The sequence below is a fragment of the Phascolarctos cinereus genome, unplaced genomic scaffold (genome assembly GCF_003287225.1).
Source record: "Phascolarctos cinereus isolate Bilbo 61053 unplaced genomic scaffold, phaCin_HiC Scaffold_4;HRSCAF=312, whole genome shotgun sequence".
NCBI classification, from domain to species: domain Eukaryota; kingdom Metazoa; phylum Chordata; class Mammalia; order Diprotodontia; family Phascolarctidae; genus Phascolarctos; species Phascolarctos cinereus.
The window spans coordinates 81594011-81600461 of NW_027555847.1; positions in this window are offsets into that span (position 1 = coordinate 81594011).

Genomic DNA, 6451 nt, shown 5'->3' on the forward strand with positions numbered 1-6451 from the left:
CCCTCGGGCCTCAATGCCCGCCCCGCCCCCCACTTCCAACCTGGACCCCTAAGTCCCTGTCCGAAGGCTGCTGCGGCTTAGCTGCGGGGTGACCGTGGGCAAGTCACTTCTGCTTTCTGGGCCTCAGTGTCTGCACGTGTTAAATGGGTCCATGGGGAGGCAGCGGGGCCCAGGAGCAAGAGAGAAAGCAGGATCAAAGGACTTGGATTCATATGTTACTCTGTGGCACCTTGGGCAAGTTACTTAGCCTCCCTGGGCCTCAGTTTCCTCATCTGTAAAATGAAGGTCTCTTTCAGCTGCAGATTTGTGACTAGTGACCTTAGGAATCATCTAGGCCAACCCCCTTATTTCATAGATGAAGAGAATTGGTTTAGAGCTGGAAGAGGCCCTGGAGGCCATCCCCTGCAACCCCCTCACTGTCTTTCCAGTGTTAGACTGTAATTGCCCTTTGGATTTAAGAGATAACTTCCTAACAACCAGAGCAGAGTGAAGGTAGAACAGGTAGTTTCAGGGCATGGTAGGTTCCCTGGAGGTCTTTGTAAGCAGAGACTGAATATACATGTCAGGTCCTAAAGGGGATTGCTGTCCAGGTATAGGTTGGGCTGAATGCCTTCTGCTCTGAGATTGTGCGGTTTTGTGATGCTGTGAGATCTGCCTCTTCCAGTGCCTGGCGTACCACAGTAAGCAACTAATAAATCCTCATTGATTGATTGATGGATCTATGAGGGCAGTCAGAGAAAACTTCCTAGAGGAATCGGGATGATTTGGGCCCTTGAATTTGGGACAGGATTTTAATAAAGGACTCAGAGTATCCTTCTTTTACTAACTTGTCTATAACCTACATGAATCTCTGATGAATCGATCATTCATAATAGCAGAGGCCCTTTAGGTTCATATATTATGGATTTCTTGTGGCCATGGGGAAGGTATTGCAGGAAGGTGGCCCAGCTTGGGGAAAGGCAGACAGGCACAAAGGCAGGAATGAGGATGGGGAAAAGGGCAGGGTAGAGTGTTATAATGCAAGGAACGCCAGAGTCAGAGGACCTAGGTTCAAATCCCACTTCTGTGCAACCTTTGGTAAGTCATTGGACTCCCTGGACCTCAGTTTCCTCATCTGTAAAATGAAGAGGTTGGACAAGGTGGCCCCTGAGAGTCCTCCCAGCTAGAGAGCTATGATCTCCTCCTAAGACAGCCAGGAGAGTAAAGGGCACAGGGGCATAAACAGTGATGATTCCCATTCCTATGGCCCTTTACAATATTCTCACTTAGTGGAGGAAGGAGCACTCCTCTGCAGCTCAGAACACTCATCTTTTACTAAATATCTGTAGCTTAGAAGAAGCTTAGATGACTCATTCACCAGGGGACTCCATCCAGTTCATTCATTAAATAATTCACTTCACCTGGGGGATAGGATCTGCTGGCAATATTCGTGATAGCTTCTCCTTTGTGACCAAAACATGATCAATCTCGGGGCTGTAACCTGGGCTTCCAGAGCCCTTTGCAGGTTACAAAGTGCTCTCCCATCCACAAATTCATTTAAGCCTCACCTCAAGCATGCTGTATGGGTGATCAATAACCACATTTTATGGGTAAGGAGACTGAGACTTAGGTGGGATAAGAAACTTTGGAATCATCCAAATCCAGCCTCAGACACTTGACACTTACTAGCTGTATGACCCTGGGCAAGTCATTTAACCCCATTGCCTAGCAAAAAAAAATAGTAACAAACAAACAAAAAAAACAGACTTTGGAGTCAGAAGTCCTGGGTTTGGGTCCTGGCTCTACTCCATGACCCTGGGTAAGGCACAACTCCCCTGTGCTTGTACCCTCTCTGTAAAATAAGGAGACTGGACGATAGGATCAGACATTCCACAAACTTCCTGCATGTCCTATCAATCAACCTATGATCCGAAGGTCACATGCTAGCAATAGCATGGTTTTTGAACCCAGGGCTTTCTGACAAACAAGTAGAAGGTCTGAAGGAGCACATACATAGCCTCCTTGGATAGACAAAACAACCAGCAGGGATAGTAGTAGCTCCTTTAGGAAGACCCTGGTTGGAATCTTGCCTCATATACTTAGTAGCTGTGAGCCTCTGGGCCTCAGTTTCCTCATCTGTAAAAGAGGAATAACAATAGAACCTACATCTCAGGGGGCTGTGATGAGGATCAAATCAGATAAAATATGTAAAGTGCTTTGTGAATGTTAGCCAATAAGTGTAAAATGAGGATTATAACACCTACCCTTCAGAATTACTTTATGAATGATCATAATAGCTAGCACTTATTTAAAGGTTTGCAAAGCACTTTAGGAATATCTCATTTGATCCTCACAATAGCCCTCCTAGGTAGGTGCTATTATTATTATTCCCATTTAACAGATGAGGAAACTGAGGCAGGCAGGTTAGAGGACTTTCCCAGGGTCCCACAGCCAATAAGTGCCTGAGGCTGGATTTGAACTCAGCTCTTCCTGACTCACAATCCACTATATCACCTGGCTGCCTTTATAGGTCAACTGTAACAACATAGGTAAAGCAAACACTAAAAAATAGTAGTATCTCCAATTTCTATAGTATTTTAAGAAGTATTTTCCTCACAGCAACTCTGTGAGTGCAGTTATTACTGTTCCAAGTTTATAGATGAGGAAACAGTCCCTAGGAAAGTGAAATGACCTGCACAAACGTACATAGCTCATAAATGAAACTCAAGGGTTTGAAGGCAGGTTTCCTGATCCCAAGTCCAGACTCTGTCCACCTGGTGCCACTCCACGGCCTAACAGCCAGGGAGACATTAGTGCCAAGCTGTGAGGGCCAGGCTCCCTGGGCCACAGAAATTCAAATCTGGGAGACATCCAAGTTGGTGGCAGCATCATTATTATAATTCTATCTCTATCCCAAGAACAGATGTTTGGCCAGTAGGACTTGGATTGCTACAGAGCTGACACCAGATCATAAAAACACATTGTTAAAAATAATCATTTGATTGACTTTCAGGGCCCTGATTTTTCTTTTTATCCCTCAATCCAGCTTTGGGGCATTTGTACAGTAGGTTTGTTGAGAATCTACTGCAGTGATGATCACTCCAATTTTCCTTAGTATTTGAGATTGCCATATGTTTTGGCCAGAGAGGCTAAGATGATTCGTCCAAGGCAACCAGAACTACATATGAAACCCAGATCTTCTGACTAGCAGCACTAGAGTTCTTGCCCCTCCTATATTATACAGTAGCCTCTTGGACCTCTTCCTGGGCACCCTGGGAACACAAAGTACCTGACTTCAAAGACTCTCCCTCCCCATCTCTCTAGTTGTGGGATCAGGATCAGACATGAAAAATAAGTATACTCCAAGGCGGGAAATATTAAACACATCACATGGGTGTAAGTGTGCTCATGCATATACGTGTGTGTGTATGTGTGTGTGTGTGTGTATGAGGGGTAGTGCGGAATAGTAGGTAGAAGGTTAAACTGTGAGTCAGATCTTTTTTTTTTACTTCTGTAGTGTTTTGTGTCCTCTTTCTTGTGGTTTCTTCTAATGGTTCTATTTCTTCCTTACAAGATGACTAATGTGAAAGTATGTTTAATAGGAATGTATATGTATAACCTCTATCAGATTGTGCACTATCTTGGGGAGAGAAGTGGGGAGGGAGAGGAGAAACGTGTAAAACTCAAAAGTTTATGGAAGTGATTGTTGATAAATCAAAATAAATTAATTTTTTAAAAAAAGGAAAAAAAACTGGGAGTCGGGAGGCCTGGTTCTGGCCGCTGAGCCTTGTAACACTGAAGCAGATGGATTTGTGGTTGGAAGAAACCTTGGAGATCATTTAGTCCCAGCCTCTTATTTTATAGAGAAGGAACTGAGACCCAGAGAGGTTAAGTGACTCATCCAAAATGTATCATACAAAGAGCAATTGTCAGGATTCAAACCCAATCTACTACCCAAGGCTACCACTTACCTCTCTCCTCTGAGCAGAGTGCAGTGAGGAAAGTCCTGAGGTCAAGTCAAGAGGATCTCTGTCCAAATCTAAACTGCTTCTTCCTACCCTTGTTTCCTTGGGGAAGTCATAAAAGCATAGATGGAGATCGGAAAGGGATCTTAAGAGAGCCCAAGCCTCTCAATTTAGAGGTTAATTGATCCCCCTGGGCAGCCTCAGTTTCTTTATCTGTAAATTGGGGGGCAGAGAAATGGACTAGAGGATTTCTACAGTCCCTCCCAATTCTACAGGATCCTAGATGAAATGGGGGTAATGATAGCTAACATTTATATAATGTTTTTTGTCCGTTATCTGATTCAATCCTCATAGCAACCCCATAAGGTAGGTAGTACAAGGGTTATTGATTCCATTTTACAGATGATAAAACTGAGGCTCAGAAAAGTTACGTTATGGGTCATACCACTAGTGTTAAAGGCAGTCTCTTCTGATCCCTAAGTCCAGTGCCTTGTTTTAACAATACACCTCTTGTCCACCTCACAGGGTTGCTGGGAGAAAACTGTAAATATAAGCTCTACCTGATAAGATAGCCTTATCTAGAAGGGAGAAGAAATCACTATGCTGGAGCCTAAAGAATGGCTGTGGGAGGGAGGGGAGGAGAAAATATAGGTCAGTTTTCTAGCTAGGACTACTCAATTTCTAAAGTTTTCAAGGCTTTCTCTTTCCTTTGCCCTTCTGTTCTCCTCTCACAGAATTTTTTTCTGTTATCTATAGAAAAAATGTTGGGTTGTGGGGGGTGAAGAAGAGCTCATGGGGGTTTGAGTCTTAGCCATACAACCTTGGCCAAATCACTTAGCCACTTCAGGCCTCAGTTTCTTCACCCATAGAATGGAAAGAACACCTCAGGGATGAGTTACCTTTGGCTCTTGGAAGGCTAGTCATTCAGCTTTATCTTTGTTGAGGAACGCAAAAGGCTAAAACTAGACAGGAATCAATGTGCTAAACAGTCTGTAAGCCAGCTTTGATCCTAGACCACTAAGCCACTGGTTTCTACACTGTTTTGAATGAGTATCCCTAACAGTGAAATGTTTTTTTTCCTCCTGATGAGTAGTTAGGGGGATAGGGGAGGATTTTCTCAGTGATGCCTGGACAGCTGCTGCTGTAGGTACTCTGGCTGGGGTGAGGTTATAACTGCCTTGAGACAGCTCAGAAGCGGACAGGTTGAGGGCTTACACAGTCAGGGAGAGGGTAGAGTGGGAAATGTTGAACTGTAATGGGTAAAGGATGGATATGATTGTGTTGCCGACAAGCTCACGATTGGGAGAATGGGATGTGATTCATTGTCTATGGTTGTTCACACACTCCTTGGGGTTAAGCCACGGTCCCGTTTGGGTGATGCCACAGCCCCCACTTTGGAGACCCTACTAAGTTGCCAGGATTCTAGACTACTCATTGAAATGGTATTCACTGCATGGGGAAAAATGTTGTCTGTATGGCAGTAGACACCCAAGTCTTTCCAAACTTCCAGAGACCGCATAAAACAGAAAGATTCCACAAGAAGAATCAGTGAAGTATGGGCAGAGCACTGAATCTGGGATTGGATGACTCAATTTCAAAGCCTGCCTCTGCCAGACTAACTCTGTTCTCAGGCACGGAAAGAATGAGAAGAAGTGATTGCTGAGTCACCATCAGTGGTCTCTGAAAGGTAGCGGAGAAAGGAAGAAATGCCACAAGATCTGCAGACTATAGGCAGGCTAAGCTTGATTTTGATTCCTGTTCTAACTTTAGAGTGATATTAGAATGGTGCTCAGTGAGCATCTAGAAACGGAATCCGTGATTGCAGAGATGTGGCATGGCTTCATTAAGAAGAGACCACATCTGCCTAATTTAGATTCATGTTTTTGATGGAGCTACTTAACTGGTAGATCAGAGAAATGCTGAAAATACAGTTTACTTAGATTTTAGGAAATCATCTGGTAAAGTCTTTCATGCTGTTTCTTGGGGGGGAGGAAGGAGTGATGGAGACTGAAAAACAGTGTAAATAGATAGATTCAGGACTAGTTGACTGGCTGGACACAAAAAGTAGTCATTCAGGTCAATGTCAAGGTCATCTCTAGTGGAGGGTCCCTGGTCTCCATGCTCACACAGCCTTTGCAGTTGGACATTTTTATCTGTTTTGGCCAAAAGCCTAGACAGCATGCTTCTCAAGTCTGTAGAGGGAACAGAGCTGGGAGGGATAGCTCACAACATGGATATAAAAAAGATATCAACTTCTTGACAGGATAGTTATAGAAAAGGCTGTAGAGGAACCCAGTTCTCCCATAGAACATCCAACAAATATGTGAAGATGGCCCCAGAAAGACGAAAGATAAAGAAATGTGAAAAGACTCAGCTCTTGCATCTAATCCAGAACTTGATAAAAGGATACAGAACAGGTGTTAGAGGCGGGCTGAACCAAGGAAGCCGATACCACATCAGAAAAGACAGAGGGGACTCAGGCAAACTGTCCAGAAGGCAGAAGAGGC